This window comes from Onychomys torridus, chromosome 21 (assembly GCF_903995425.1).
Source record: "Onychomys torridus chromosome 21, mOncTor1.1, whole genome shotgun sequence".
Lineage (NCBI taxonomy): Eukaryota > Metazoa > Chordata > Mammalia > Rodentia > Cricetidae > Onychomys > Onychomys torridus.
Genome location: NC_050463.1, coordinates 35,149,416 through 35,165,965, shown reverse-complemented (window position 1 = coordinate 35,165,965; position 16,550 = coordinate 35,149,416). Strand labels below are relative to the sequence as shown.

At 49.2% G+C, this 16,550-nt stretch overlaps 1 protein-coding gene across 7 annotated transcripts in view; it reads right to left on the bottom strand.

Annotated features, from left to right (window-relative positions):
- The window catches only part of Adcy3 (adenylate cyclase 3), a 73,026-nt gene that overhangs the window by 41,747 nt on the left and 14,729 nt on the right, over window positions 1-16,550 (bottom strand). The gene's annotated exons all lie outside the window — the stretch shown is intronic.

Genomic DNA, 16,550 nt, shown 5'->3' with positions numbered 1-16,550 from the left:
TTCTCTGTGTAGTTTTGCGCCTTTCCTGGAACTCACTTGGTAGCCCAGGCTGGCCTCGAACTCACAGAGATCCACCTGGCTCTGCCTCCCGAGTGCTGGGATTAAAGGCGTGTGCCACCACCGCCCAGCTGGCTACTCAGTTGTTAAATCATCATGTATGGAGCTCAGCTTACTAGGTCCTATCAGTGCCAGCCCACTGCCCGCATGCCCAGCGTCAATGCAAGACCTTAGCTGGCAAGAGTCTGCTCTGTCTTGCACCCTGCAGACTCTCCCAGGTGACCTGGTCCCTTGTCATGCCTAAAAGGCTGCTGGATTTGCAGAGCCAGTGGTTTCCTGCTGGAGGGAGCCTGCTGGGGTATGGACCTGGACATTCCCATCATACATGGCTCCTGGTGTTAGCAGCTGCTGGCTCTGTGCTTTGGTCAGAAATTGTGGGGCCAGGTACTAGGCCAGGTATTAATTCCACGGGCCTGAATGAGGCTTCTCAGGCAACGCTGCTCCTGGCCCAGCTCAACCTGTTTCTCTGGGGCCCGTGCCACACTTTAAGTTTTATTATTATTAATTTTTTATACTATGTGTATGAGTGTTTTGCCTACATATATGTCTGTGCATCATGTGCATGCTTGGTGCCCAAGGATGCCAGAAGAGGGCATCTGATCCCCTGGAACTGGAGTTCCAGACAGTTGTGAGCTGCCTTGTGGATGCTGCGGATTGAACTTAGGTCCTCTTCAAGAGGAGTCAGTATTCTTACCCAGTGAGCTCTCTCTGGCCCCTCCCCACCCCACCCCCACACGCCTTCTTGAAACTGTCCTTCCTTCCCTGCCCTAGTTCCTGAGGTCCTGCAGGGAAGAAGGGTGGGGGGACGGGGGAGGGAGACAGGACAGAACAACAGTCACCACCCACAGAGGTAGTGCAGATATCCCTCACACAAGATTGGAGTTGAAAAGCAGGATGCACAGAAAATTATTAGGAACTGAACTTCTGACCCTACAAGAGGAGAAGATTGGCCCAATGGTGTGCATGGTCGAGTCTGGGGTCAGGTAAAGCTATGGTGAAGTCAGCTAGGATTTTACATGGATGCTTCAGTGAACAGATAAGGGGAAGATTCCGATTCATTTTCTGGGTTCTTCTGGTTATGCCACACCCCCTCTGAGCTGTTTTTCATTTAATCAGGACTGATCACCAACACCCTAGGGACTCACTACGGCCACACCCTACAGAGTGTTCCTGTGGAGGGTTACAGGTGGTTGGTTGGCAATGCTGGGTCCATGGGAAGCGCCACCATAGGGCTGCTGAATCATGATTTAGGAGGCGGACTGTGTGTCCGGGCTAGTCAGAAGTCACTGTAGATAAATCCCTAAGCTCCTGGGTGGCTGGCTCTACCATCTAAGATCTGTGTTAATCTTGGGCCTAGGCAGCCACAGCTGGGGTCAATGTCTTTAGTGACATCCCTACACTGTCTGCTTTCTTGATAGACCCTCCACCTAAGTGGCCAGACTTGGTGGGACAACAGCCTGATCATCTGAAAATCTCTGGAGTTGGGTCCAGTGAATGAAGTCAATCATATGGACACCATTGGGTCTCAGAGTCAGTCTAGCATGATGCCCAAGAAACTCGACCCGCCCAAAGGCCATCCTCCTGCAGGACCAAATGCCCTTGGCATGTGCCCACACCTCCAAGCTCACAGAGCCACAAATTGACAAGACTGGATGACAGAGCCAGGCTGGCACCCTATGCTTCATCTGTGTGCCAGGCTTGCAAGAAAAGACGCTGCACGTGGCAGTCGCATCCAACTGGGACTCATACAACTAGGTCGACACTGTGAGCCTCAGTACCCCCAAAGAGAGGGCTCAACCAGGGAAGGATACCCTACAGCCACAGGCTTGACACCAGAGAAGGCATGTATACATCTGTCCCTGGCTAACTAGCCTGGACTGGAGCTAAGACTCAACATTATCCTGTTCCCTGCACATGGGTAGGCCCTGCTTCCCTGCCTGGCCATCTCATAGGGACAGATGAGAAAGACACAGTTACCCCCAGGGGTGGTGGCCCAAGAAAACAAAACTATTACCACTAACAACTCAAGGAATATAGATGCAGGCTTAGGCCTGGTGGCACTTTTTCAGGACAGTGCATCTCAATGATCTGCATATATTCTAAAATGAAGGCATACACAGTAGGCACACAACCTCAGGACCACCCTAGGCTTATGTCCCACCCTCACCAGCCAGGTGGCCTCTGAGGCTGTTCGATCTGTCCTGAGCCCAGCCTTGATTGACACTGCCTGGTCTTCATGAGTCTCACTTCCAAAGGCAGAAGTTAGGACCGGGGAAGGTTTGGCCTATGACGTCCAGTAAGGAGAGGTGGGTGGTTCTCAGGCTGTCAGTCTCTGACCCCCAAGCGCTCCATCCTCAGCTGCCTCATCCTTTTCTCAATCAGTATTTGAAGCTCATGAGCTCCAAAAAGGCTCTCTGTAGGGAAATGGGTTTGCAGGGCCTGGGGATGCCAGGAAATGCCACTCCCTACGCCCCGTGAATCCACCTACTTCTAACAATTCTAGAGGCCAGGCTTTGAGTTCCTTAAAACTCCAGCCCTCTTCACTTGCCTAAACCCACCTGTTCTAACCCACCCTCGTTCCCTCCCTTGTTATGGCTACAGGGCCTGACAGGAGCTTGGCAGCCTCTGCCCCAAGTGATGAGTGCTTGGAGGCTCAGCCAAGGTCTCACACAGAGGCCAACTCAGCACCCCCACCACACACACACACACACACACACACACACACACACACACACACAGACACACATACACACATATCCAGGGCACGAATCCAGCAGGCCAACACGGCCAAGCCAAGGAAACCTCGATAATCCAGGGAAGCAGAAGCTGGCCCTGGGGGAGGAAGGTTCAAGCGTGCACAGGTGAAGAAGGTTTCCCCGGGACACCACTACATGGTTCCTCAGAGGACCCAGGAGGTGTGCTGAGTGAGCAGGCCAGGGCAGCAGGGCCTCAGTTTTCCTCATCATGTCAATAGTACATCTACTCCGAGACACAGGGACACACTTTCTGGGCCTCTTTTCATTTCCAGTCACTGCTGAGGTGACCCGGACATTGTTCTAATTTTTAGGAGAAAGTGTTTGTCCAAAGGAAACGCCAATTCCCCAAACTCCAAAAGGCAGTCCATATCTCCAGAAATGAGCTCACGCTGAACTATAGGATTTCTGGCAGGTGGATAGAAGCCAGCATTCCTCAGGAACGTGTCAAACTGCTTCCCGCCTGCCAGAAGGAGTCATCTCCCTTCCTCCTCTGGCACCTATCAGCCTGTCAGAGCCCATGCCAGCCTCCAGGTGCCCTCAGCATCACAAGTCCCTGTTATACATTTCAGAGTCCATGCTGACATCCCAGTGCTTCTCACCTCCTCCCCACCCTAAACTCTCTAGCTCAGGGGCTTCCCTCCTCCCAGCTGCTCCCTATAACCCAGCTATTCTCACTGTTCTCTGCGCTTACTATTCTGTTCTACCTCTTGCTGTCCACTCATTCTCTTACTATGTCTGTCTGTCTGTCTCTCTCTCTCTGTCTCTCTGTCTCTGTCTCTGTCTGTCTCTCTCTCTCTCTCTCTCTCTCTCTCTCTCTCTCTCGTGTGCATGCACATGTGTGTGCACATGCGCCCACGTGTCATGTGTTCTATTCTCTATCTCTTGCTTTCTCCACTATTCTCTCGAGCGGCTCCCCCCACTTTCCTAGCCCTGGCCATGTTCCTTCTGTTTCTTTCTCTCTCTGCTTTCTCTCATACCTACAATAAAAACCTTAACCATATCCTAGAGGGGTTCTGTCGGATGTTTCTTGACCGCCCTCTCTTGCATACAGGAAGAAACACAACAAGGCAATGTCCCCAAACCAAAACACACTGACTCCCCTCACACGCGAGGCTTACTCTGGCTTTGAGACGCCGCCCTGAAGCACTCAGCTTGCTTACCTGTAGAACCCCATCTTTCCCCGGGAAGGACACTAGACATCTCTTTAAAACTGTCACAAAGGTATCAGCCCTAAGGGTGTGTCAAGTCCAAAGGGAACCCCAACCCCCAAAATCCAAAACGGAGGGCGTATGTCCGGAAATGACAGTCTTGGCTCAGCTCAAGCTGAACTATAGAAAGATTGCTGGGTTGGGGATTTAGCTCAGTGGTAGAGCGCTTGCCTAGCAAGCAAGCGCAAGGCCCTGGGTTCGATCCCCAGCTCAAAAAGAAAGAAAGAAAGAAAGATTGTTAAAAGCCTCCAGCCAGCATTTTTCAGAAACCCGTGAAAGGAGTTTCTGCCTGCTGGAAAGGGCCACTTCCCTTGGCACACACCTGGAGCTGCATATCAAAGCCCATGCCGGCCTCCAGGCTCATTCAGTCCCTATTCACAAGTACCTGTTATAGATTCCAAAGTCGTCTACCCTCCCGGCCCTTCTGACCTCCCCGACCTTCCTCCACTACCCTAGCTCCCAGGCTGTTGTAGCTCACAAGTTTCTGCCAATCAAAATACCCTTTTGTTCCCCCTGTGGCTGCAAGGCTCTCGGTCACACACACACACACACACACACACACACACACACACACACACACACACACACCTGCCTCTATTCTACTATTCTCTTGCTATCCTCTGCTATTCTCGCTTCTCTTGCAGATACTCCTGGCCACGCCCACCACTTCTTTTTCTCTCTGCTCTGGACTCTTCCGGATGTCTCTGGATGTCCTCTCCCTTATCTACAATTACAACCTTCCCCCCATCAAATTGTGGAGCAGCCATTTCGGTGGTGTCTGTACTGCGCCCTCACTTACGGGCTGCATACATTTAAGTCCAAAGACATACATCTGAAGATGTCCCACAGTTCCAATCACAGCAGGAGTCAATGTCTCCTTTTTTTTTTGGAGCTGAGGACAGAACCTAGGGCCTTGTGCTTGCTGCGCTCTACCACTGAGCTAAATCCCCAACCCCATCGCTGTCTCCTAAGGTGTGAAACTCAAAGGTTGCCTCTTTCATATCTACAATGGAGGAGTGTCTTGCTTAGGGACAATGGGTATGTCCCCCAAAACACACTTGGGGAAAAAGTAACGTTCACTCTGACAGTGAGTCAGCAAATGGTCAGGTGACCATTATGAGTCCCTGTCTCCCAGGACCACTGTCAGGTAGGAGAAGGCCAGGCAGGTGTGGCCCTGCGCAAGGACATGATGGTGAGTATGTAGGCCCTGAGACACCTCTGTCAGCTCTGCCTCTAATTATAATTTGAGAACTAGAGGCGTGCGTGTGCGCGCGCGCGCGCGCGCGCGTGTGTGTGTGTGTGTGTGTGTGTGTGTGTGTGCACGCGCGTGTGTGCACACACACTTGTGTACGCACAGCCTTCAGGAAAAAATTGAGCCCCAGTGGGGATCCGAATTGGATTGAGTCACTGTGACAAACGGCTTTCTCAAAATGAGGCCTTGAGAGCTGGGAGTCTGGGCACTTCCTTCTCAGAATTTGCTCACCTCTCTCTAGAGCAGCCTAAATCCTGCATCCATCACTGTAGCAGCCTGCATCCAACACTGTAGCAACCTGCATCTACCACTGCAGCAACCTGCATCCAACACCGCAGCAGCCTGCATCCAACACTGTAGCAGCCCGCATCTACCACTGCAGCAGCCCGCAACCACCACTGCAGCAACCCGCATCCATCACTGCAGCAACCTGCAGCCATCACTGTAGCATTCTGCATCCAACACTGCAACAGCCTGCAGCCATCACTGCCGCAGCCTGCAGCCTGCAGCCAACACCGCAGCAGCCTGCAGGGTGCACTTCGGGGTAGAAAACACTACTTGAAACCAATGTAAATACCCAAGTGTTCGAAGCCAGAGCGTCCTCGAGCAGTGCCAATCTGAGATGCCATTTCTGTCAACTGAAGAATGGTAATACAGCTCTAAGTGACCACCCCACCTCACTAGACACAGCACCCAACACAACCAAGCCTCAGTAAACTCTGCCTGAGCACCTGAGCTGGTGTGGCTTGCTCCCCTGCCTCTCACCAAGGCTGCTTAATGCCCTAGTGCTGAGTGTGCCCGTTCATACCACCTGGTCTTGCTAGGTCAGGGTCTCCAGGTCTCTGCTTCCCCTCCAGTCAACATGTACGCCAAACTTTTTCCTGCCACAAGGCTTGGAAAACACTGGTCTCTCTGGCTCCTCTCCAGTCCTGCTGATCCACATCTGATTTCACACATATTAATCCCCCAAAATTACCCTCTCCCAAGTCTCACCTGTGGGGTAGAATGGCCCCCAATAGACTCAGATATTTGAGTGGTTAGTCATCCTACTTGAGAAGGATTAGGAGGGCCGGCCTTTGGGGAGTGGGCGTGGCCTTGGAGGAAGTGTTTCTCTGGGGGTGGGCTTTAGCGCGACGCTCTTCCTGCTGCCTGTGGATCCCGATGTAGAACCCTCAGCTACTTCATCAAGTCCGCCTGCATGCCGCTATGTACCCCACCATGGTGACAGTGAACGACACCTCTAAAACTGTAAGCAGGCCCCAGCGAAATGCTTTTCTTTATAAGAGTTGCTGCGGCCGTGGTGTCTCTCCATAGTAATAGAACCCTGACCAAGACACCACCCCCAGCCCAGAGCATCCCAATAGTTGCCCACTAACCAAAAGTTCTAAGTCTTTGTTCTGACATGCAAGGTCCTACAGACTTTGGGCTCTATGATTCTCCCTAAATATCTTAATTCCCCCATGTATACTGTCTGCCTGGGCTAAGCTTCACGTGCCCTACTCCCTGCCAGAACCCTTAGTCTCTACATGTTAACAGCCATACTCCAAGATTTCTCAAACTTTTCCAACAAGCTATCTGGGGAGGGCACCTCTCATCTCACTTCGTGATACGCGTAGAGGCTGCGTTCTGTTCCATAAAACCCATGATGTTCGCATTACTGTTTTCAAATGTTTTGCCGTGTTTGCCCTCTAGCTGAACTGTCTGTCTGTCTTTCTGTCCTTTGAGTAGATCTCTAGTTGAAGACTCTGTCTTTCACAGTTAGCTCACTAAGGCAGGGGATATCTGCCCAGTCCTGTCTTCCCAGTGCTGGGCAAACATCCGACACAGCCAGTGGGTAGAAGGATGATTAATGGGCACAGGAGTTAAAGAGGGAAGTGGGGCTGGAGAGATGTTTCAGTGGTTAAGAGCACCGACTGCTCTTCCAGAGGTCCTGAGTTCAATTCCCAGCAACCACATGGTGGCTCACAACCATCTGTAATGAGATCTGGTGCCCTCTTCTGGTCTGCAGGGGCACATGCAGGCAGAATACTGTATACATAATAAATAAATCTTAAAAAAAAAAAAAAAAAAAAGAGGGAAGGGTATGCTAGCCCCGTGGTTATAAAATATCCAGCAAACCATAGGTCTCAAGAAATCCCTTTTCCCAAAGTCTGGCATTGAAATAAAAGTCACCGTCCCCTCGTGGGACCTAAGATAGTTCCTACTTGCTAAAAGGAGTCATCCTCCTTATCTCTGGCAAAAGGGACATACCGCGGCTCCTCCACATGTCTTCCATTAGCCTATGCCTGTGGTGCCGATCTGCGTGGCTAGCTTCCAGGCTACCTCAGTCCTTACTCACAAGTACCTGTGATGGCGTCACGCTGGCTGACATGCCCCTCCTCCTACCCTAAACCCCCCCCCCCCCGCACCCCCACCTCTGCTATTTTCTCTCTTCTCCTCATGGCCTGGTTCAGTTGGGACCCTTCCAGATGCCTCCCTCCGGCTGTTTCCTCCTCCCTATCACCAAGCAGCTTTCTTCAACTAGACCTAGAATCAGCCATGTCCTCATTTTCCGCTCAGAAGACACACGTCTCACCCAGTGTGGGACATGCTTCATTGACGTGTAGTTGGAGACCCTAGAATCGAGGGGAAAACTAAGGAAGTTCTAAAGGTTCGTGTGTGAAGACGGGTCAACATACATGTACAAGATTATTATTGTAGGAATAAAAGTTATTAGTTTTTCTTATAAAGAGGTTGCTGGTGAGGTGGCCCAGTGGGTAAATGCACTTGCTACCAAGCCTGACCCCTGACCCCTAGAACACACACCATGGGAGGAAAGAAGTGACCCTTGCCAGTCCTCTGCGCATACACTACGACACACAGGCCCACACATGTGTTTAAACAAAAATTAAGGGACAATTTGTAGTTAAATGTACGGCTCTTGTAGAGGATCCAAGTTTGGTTCCCAACATCCCACGTTGGGCGGCTCACAACCACATACAACTCCAGCTCCAGGGGGATACCCAATGCCCCTGGCTTCCAAGGGTACCTGCACTCACATGTACATACAACATACACACACTCAGAAACATTCAAAATAATACATTTCTTTCTTTCTTTTTCTTTTTTTAAGAGGAGCAGATTTAGGTATATCCCCAAAGAATCATCATTGTCACCATTCTGATGAGCCCTCCTCTAGGGAGAAATAAGTGTGTGGCCAGCTGGCAAAGCAGCCGCCATTGATGCCTCCTGGTTCCCTGGGGTTGCTATACATGGCCTAGAGCGTCGAGGGCTCTGTCACCATCAGTACCGCAATGGTCCCTCACCAACGGCGCTGTGTGGCTGCTTCTTTAACCACTTTTTTCCTCTCTCATTTTTTCCCACCTACCCATGAGCCTCCATTGTTCCTGCCCTGCCCATATCGGCGACCACACTGCAGGATTTTCTCAGCTTGGGAATTCACACAGGGACCTTCTGAAGATTTCCAAAACCAGGCTTTGGATCTCCCAGGGTTCCCAATATTCTAAAAATACATTCTTTTGGAGATAAGTCTAACGTGTGTACTTATTGATGTCACCACATAGAACGTGCAATCATCATGCTCTAGAAATGTTGGTTCCTGTCCGTAGGCAAGAGAAGGATTTAGCCACATCAACAGCATCCCACAGCCAGAACTCCTGGAGGTACCACATGGCCTAGCATCCGTCCCTTCTGAACCCCAGTTGGGACTGCGTAACCCTACAGTGAGAGGCTTGGCTCCAAACTTAGGCTGGAGAAGAATCCCAGCCCCACCACCCACTGGCTGTGGCCGCCAGTCACCACCCTTTAAGCTTGCTCCCTCCTGTGTGAAACATGAATAACCACAGAACCCACTTCGGAGCAAGGCAGTCAGAGCTCATCACCAGGCTGTGCTAACAGCGCACAGCATAGGACTGTGCTGGACACAAAGCCCAGCGGCCACTGGCCACCAGTATATTATACACCAATTCCCAAGATGATTCCTGGGCCCACCTAGCATTTCCCAGTGTTTCTATCTCCTTGAGTGCATCAGCATCATCCCCTCACCTAAAGCGGTTCCTGGTATCATCCCCTCACCTAAAGCGGTTCCTGGTAATGGTTTCCAAACCAAAGGTGCTATGGTCTAGCTCAGCACACAGGATCTAAGCAATCCTTGGACAGCTGTGCTACAGTCAGTCCTGCAGGGAACCACTGTACTCGAGTGTGGCCTTGCTGACACTGCTACCTACTTACTATTTGTTTACTTATTTGTGCATATATATATATATATATATGTTTTTTGAGACAGGGTTTCTCTGTGTAGTTTTGGTGCCTGTCCTGGAACTCACTTGGTAGTCCAGGCTAGCTTTGAACTCACAGAGATCTGCCTGGCTCTGCCTCCCAAGTGCTGGGATTAAAGGCGTGTGCCACCACCGCCCGGTGTGCATTTATAATTTTACATACATCTATTTAGTGTGTGTGCACACACGCATGTGTGCAGAAATTAACCTACAGGAGTCTCTTCTTCCACTATGTGGGTCCCAGGGATCACCACCGAGCCATCTCATTGACCTTATATTTATGTGTGTCTGATTTTTTTGTTGTTGTTCTTTGGGGTTTTGTTGTTGTTTTGGGTTTTTTTATTTTGTTTGTTTGGTTTTGGTTTTTCAAGACAGGGTTTCTCTGTGTAGCTTTGGTGCCTGTCCTGGATCTCGCTCTGTTGACCAAGCTGGCCTCGAACTCACAGAGATCCACCTGCCTCTGCTTCTCAAGTGCTGAGAGTAAAGGCGTGCGCCACCACCACCTGACCATTGTTTTGTTTTTTGAGAGAGGGTCTCTTGTAGCCCAGGCTGGTCTTCACCTTCTGATCGTCCCCCTCCACCTCTCAAGAGCTGGGATTATAGGTACACACCTCCACGGCTTGTCTTGATTCACTTAAATGAGGTTCTGTGGCCTTAGCCTTGACTGGTAAGGCTGACCTGACTAATGCCTCAGGGTCTTCTCCCAAGGACTCTCAGCTGTTCCCTGGCCCCATCCGCCCCCCCTTATCCATAGCCTTGCAGGTGCAATTATAACTCTACAGGTATCCACTATGCACTGGCTGGATGTCAAGACTCCAACACTTCTCAACCCCAGACCCGGGAGCCTGCCTCTGTTCCTGTCCTGTCCCTGAGCCCATCTTACACCAGGAAGCCCCTCATGACAGGGCTGTCAGCTACTGGAGCCACATGCCCATGTCACAGCCCATGTTGGCTGCCTGATGGGTACAGACACGGATTAACCAACAGACCATTCCTACACAAGTCTTTCTCTGGCCTACAACAGGAGGCAGTGTGATGCCGAGGAATGAGAGGTGGTTTCTGAGCCAAACTCGCCCCCCTCCCTAAAGTGCCCTCCAGCTCCTTTAAACCTCCTCACATGAAGATTGGGGAGTGAGGAAGCCAGAGCCACAGATGTCTAGATGCCAACATCTTAACTCTGACACTAGGCATCACTTCAAGTTACTTTATTTGGGAGTGGGTAGATGTTTTATTTTGTATGTGGATACGGATTGTTCTAACATGGTTTTTGAAGAAACTACTCTTCCCCCACTGACTTACCATGTACTACCATTGCAAATGAGCTGAGCATATAAGTGTGGGGTGATTTCTGGACCTTCTCCAAAGTCCTTGATATGAGTGTCTATATTCAGGAAGCACTGTCTTCATTAACTTTATATTAATCTTGAAAGGAAGAATTGTAAGTCCTTTAAAAAATGTTTTGACCTTTCTAATTCATGTATCCATATACATTATAATCATCTAACTGATTTCTATGAGAATGTTTAATGGACTTGGATTGAATTCAATCTGCAACTTGGAAAATTGATGTGTTGCCAATATGAATTATTCTCCTATGTCATCTCACCATTATTACATCCCCTTTCCTTCAGCAACATTTGATTTTATTTGTTTGGTTTTTGTTTTTTTGTTTTTTTGTTTTTTTGTTTTTTTTCAAGACCAGGTTTCTCTGTGTAGCAGTCCTGGCTGTCCTAGAACTAGCTCTCTAGATCAGGCTGGCCTCGAACTCAGAGATCCACCTGCCTCTGCTTCCTAAGTACTGGGAATAATGGCGTGCGCCACCACTACCTGACCAGATTTTTTTTAAACTGTTTCTTAGCTGTTTTTGTCAGGGAAAGGGAGCTGAATTTACACTCTGCCCCTCTGTGGGCGCCAGAGTCCTGGATAAACCATTTGACCTTGCTGAGCTTGCAACCCCATCTTCACAATGAAGGGGAGAGGAACATGGAGCATCTGAGTAACCGGCTGAACCATCTGCCTCCAAAGCTAGACCTGCCATTACCAGTGTTGTGATCTTGGCTAAGCTGCGTAAGTCTCTGTCCTCAGATTCATCTCTAAGCTCTGAGGTCAAACAGTGACAGTGCCGGCCCTAAGTCCGATGTGACGATGACGACAGTGTCAGATCTCCAAGGATTGTGGTAAAGACTGTGTAATGCCAAGGAATAAAGGTTTCTTGTAAGCCAGACACCCTCACTCAAATGCCAGCATTATCCTCATGATCATTTTATGTTTATTTATAACTTGTGACTTCTCCAACTTTTTTGTTTGTTTTTCGAGACAGGATTTCTCTGTGTAGCTTTGGTGCCGGTCCTGGATCTCACTTTGTAGACCAGGCTGGCCTCGAACTCACAGAGATCTGCCTGGCTCTGCCTCCCAAGTGCTGGGATTAAAGGTGTGCACCCCTGACCCTGGCCACAAATGTATTTCTACTGGAATGAACTACATTGCATTTTATCCGAGTGGATTTGCTCTCAGGAGGGGCTGGGGTTCTCCAGCTGCCAGAAGGGATTGTGTGTCTATTGCTGTTACATCCTGGAGAACTGGCCTGAGAAGTGAGATCGGGGGTCTCTGCAACCCCCGCTGAGCTCTCTAGAGAGCAGAACCAGAGAAGTGACTTCCCTGAGGTAGGTCAGATAGCGTCAGAAGCCCAAATATTCCCAATCTAATCCCTTCGATCAGTCAGGGAGCTAAAGACTATTGCAGGGTGCCAGCCTGTTGGGTGGGGCAGGGGCCCAGGACAGGTTCAGGATTCAGGATGCTGTGCGTGTTGTCAGGGCCTGTTCACGAGAGCCCTGTAGCTCTCTCCTGGGGGAGCCATGGCGGAGACAGGAAGGGAGGGGTGTTAGCCTGCAAGTCCTTGCTGGTTGCTGCTCTTGGTTGAACTTTGCTCCTGTACACTTAGTACTATAAATTACGTCACTTCCCTGGGGAGGCTCAGGTCGGAGCAGGCCAGGGTCCTTTCTCCAGAGAGTTGGGAGAGAGCAGGAGAAATTTTGTTTTTATTCTTTATACCTTTGCCTAGGTTGAATTACTTTCTTACTATAAGCACGTGCATAATAGAGAAGAAAATAAGCATTCCTATTACTACCAGAGAGTCCAATACTAACAGCTACCCTTGAAGGATAATATTATGGGTAATATTTTTCCATCTTGTATAGGATTTTCCAGGCTTTCCATATTTTCTCTATACCAGACCGAATCACACAAAGTAAGTCTGCAGCTTTGACAGATTGAAAGTGATCGGATATTGATAAGTTTCATTGTAAGCCAATCTAATAATTTGATATTTAACCAATTATTTAGAGGGTGATTTTACTGTACCAAAGCCAGTCTTCAGACAACCACAAACTTTTCTTTTAGAGGCAAGGTCTCATTGAGTCCAGGCTGGATTCCAACTCACTATATAGCTGAGGATGGCCTTGAACTTCTGCCTGCAACTCCGGATTACAGGCATGCACTACCACGTCGTCCAGTTTATATGGTGCTGAGGATTGAACCGGTGGCCTCATGCTAGGCAAGCACTCTTCAAACTGAGAAGTTTGTGGCACCCCCAGCCACAAGAAACTTTAAAGTCATATCAGGATGCAGGGCTTCCCTGGCGGGCAGGGACTCAGCTCTCCGTGGTGCCTACAGCCAGAAGAGGCACCTGTATCCAGAGGCACACGAGTTCGACAGAAGAAAAAGACCCATAAGCAAATAGAAAAGTCAATGTCCATCCCAAGGCATACAGATGAAATTACATGTTCTAAATTTAACATCAGCCACAGCGTCTCTCTAACAGAAGAGGGAGCTGGAAAAGGGACGTGTGAAGCACCAAATCATCCAACCCTTGTTGTCCTCACAGGAAGATGGGGACAGAGAAGCAACAGCCTCCACAGAGACAAGCGGCTCACAGAACCTTCTCTGCAGACAATCATTCCTTTGTCTGAGCCTGCCTTCCAGGAGTGGGAAGCACCCCTTCACCTTCAATCTATCACTCCAAGATTGACACAGGCAGGAAGAGGCCTTTAAAGCAGGTAAAGATGGCTGAACTCAGCACTGGGTAGAAAACAGGAGGCAGGCGAACGTGCTACGTCCCGTGGCTCATCTAGGCCAGGAATCGGAGCTAGAGGGAAGAGAAGGGGGTTCGGTAAAAAGGCAGGGACCCAGGCCACTGCTGAAGGAGCAGTACACCAGACAGGTCAAGATGGGTCACCTCCACACGACCTGGTCATGAGTCCACAGGCGCCTCTCTAGAATGCACGTGTTGGCTTTTGCCCCGACTCTTCAAGTGTTTCCTAAGAGGCGGTTCTGTTCACTAGCAAATCTATACATATGCAAGTTGTTGAGGGCATTATGTTTTTATAATAAAATAGAAGCTAAACAGACAAAATACAAAAGATGGTTGTTATTTCTAAGGATTTTAGAAATGTCCAATAACTATGAATAGCTGAAAGAAAATGCTAGTGAGTTGGAGGTGAACAATAACAGAAGAAATTTATCAAAAATAAGAAAGGAATATCACAAACATCTAAGGAGGTTTTCCTACCCTGATTATTTGCAAATGATTTAATTCTTTAAAAAACATTTTTAAACCAGGTGGTAGTGGCACACACCTTTAAACCCAGCACTTGGGAGGCAGAGGCAGGTGGATCTCTGTGAGTCTGAGACCAGCCTGTTCTCCATATCAAGTTCCAGGACAGCCAAGGATACAGAGAGAGACCCGGTTCTGAAAAAAGTAATTTTTTTTAGATTTATCATTTTATGCCTATGCGTGTTTTGCCCGCATGTATGTCTGGGCATCACATGCATGCCTAGTGCCCTGAGAGGCCAGAAGAGGGCATCAGATCTCCTGGGACTGCAGTCGCAGACTGTTGAGTGCTGTCATTGGGGTTCTGGGATTTGAACTCTGGTCCTCTGTAAGAACGCATGTTCTTAAACAACTGAGCCAACTCTCCAGCCCTAAGTGACTTAATTTGATGGAAATTAGGAATTACAGCTAACACATCCTAGATGCAAAAGACAGCCACACAACCAGCTACAGTATAGGACTGAGCTTCTCTAGTCGAAACATCCAAAATGCCCCAAGCCTGAAACCTTTGAGTCACCCACGATACCACAAAGAGAAAAATGTCACACAGTGTGACATTTTTCCATGCAAAAATTAGTTAAAATATTGGACAAAATTAAAGTACCTTCGTGCTATAGCTCACTCAGTGACTGAAGTGTTATAATTGAGGACCTAAATTCAGATTCCGAGCACACATGGCCAGAACTCGGGGTGTGTGGGGCACAGTAGGACACGTGTGGTGATAGATGAGTTCTCTGTATGGTTTTTTATTGGAAGATAGTCACGTAGCATCTCACAGTGCCAACACCCATCAGAGTGTACAGATACAGCATACTCAGGGTTGGAAAAAAGAGTCGGAGAAGCCAGCTAGGGTGGAACAAGTCTGCAGCTGAGCACTGCAGAGACAGGGTTTGTTTTGGAGACAAAAGTGGCTCATGGCCGGCCACTCCGGCCAAATCGGTGAGTTCTGGGTTCAGTGAGAGACCCTATCCAAAAACTAACACACACAGTGATTGAAGAAGACATCTTGATGCCAACACCTCTGGCCTCCACACACACACTCGTGTGTGTGTGTGTGTGTGTGTGTGTGTGTGTGTGTGTGTGTGTGTGTACACAAATACTTTTTTTTGTGTCTCCTGGATTTTACCGCCTTTTCATCAAATGTACTGAGCCTTGGACTACAGCCATTTTAAGTGTACACTCTGACAGATGTTGATAGCTGTGGGATGCTATGTGACTATGTTCCCAATAAAAACATACACCAAACTCTGCTGTGGCCACGAGAGTTCCACTGTGTCCCCACGCAGCCAACTTCCCCAAGTTCCACAAAGGTACTGTGGCTCTCTCCATACCACACTGACATCATCATCCATTGTCACCTACGTTTACCTTGTTATTGCTTTTTTTAAAAATATGGTGGCAATATGCTCTGACACACAGCTCTATAAGTAACTACTGCCTCAATAATTCAAAATTTCACAGTCATCAAGTTACGCATCCTCGGGGAATTAGCCTTTTGGGATGCATTTTAATCTACAAAACTTGGCCTTGAGGCCAGACACACCTTGATTCTCTGTGAGCGTGGGCACAGCGCTCCCTGGCACTGTCCACCTCCACCTCCTTGGCCATAAAATGCCATGGACAAGGACAAGCACCTCACAGAGGTAGGAGGATGAATGGACACACTCTAGGAAGACCATACTTTAAAGGCTTATGTAAGTGTGAGCTGGGCACAGTGGCACACACATTTAATCTCTGCGCTTGAGAGGCTGAGAGGCAGGTGGGATCTGCCTTTGAGGCCAGCTAGCCTGGTTTACATGGTAACCGTGATTCCGGAGTAGTTTAGAGATTTTTTTTTTTTTTCAGAGATGCAGGCTGTGAGGAAGGCCAGTGAGTCCCTAGACACACAAGAAGCAAAGACCAATGATAAGCTTCCTGAGCGGCGCATTACAAATTCCCAGGGAGGCGGGATGATAGTCAAGAACCAGAGGGAGCCCGTGGGAATGTTCCCCAGCCTGCATGCCCAAGGATGCTCTCTGTTTGCAGCCAGACCACTTTTACTTCACATCAACCTGAGACCTTTACTAGGCCTCCTCCTATTCCCCTGCCCCAAAGCAAGGTAAAAAGAGTGAAAGACCACTGCCATAACAAAATGTGGAGGATGGGGGGGAGGGGCTGCATCAGAAATATGTTATCCTCCGTCCCCGAGGACAGCTTTGCCAGAAAGAGCCTCCTCCCTCCTCTGGCAACCACAACAATATGGCAGCTGCCTCCAAAGTGTCTCTCCTTTGCCTCCTGGTCCCCCTCCTGTTTGCTGAGGGTTTCCCCTCGATGGTTAGAGGCAATCCTCAGAAGCCACGCCTAGCAAACAAAGCCGCGGTCACTCCAGCTAGAGTTTGGTTTTTCTGAAGT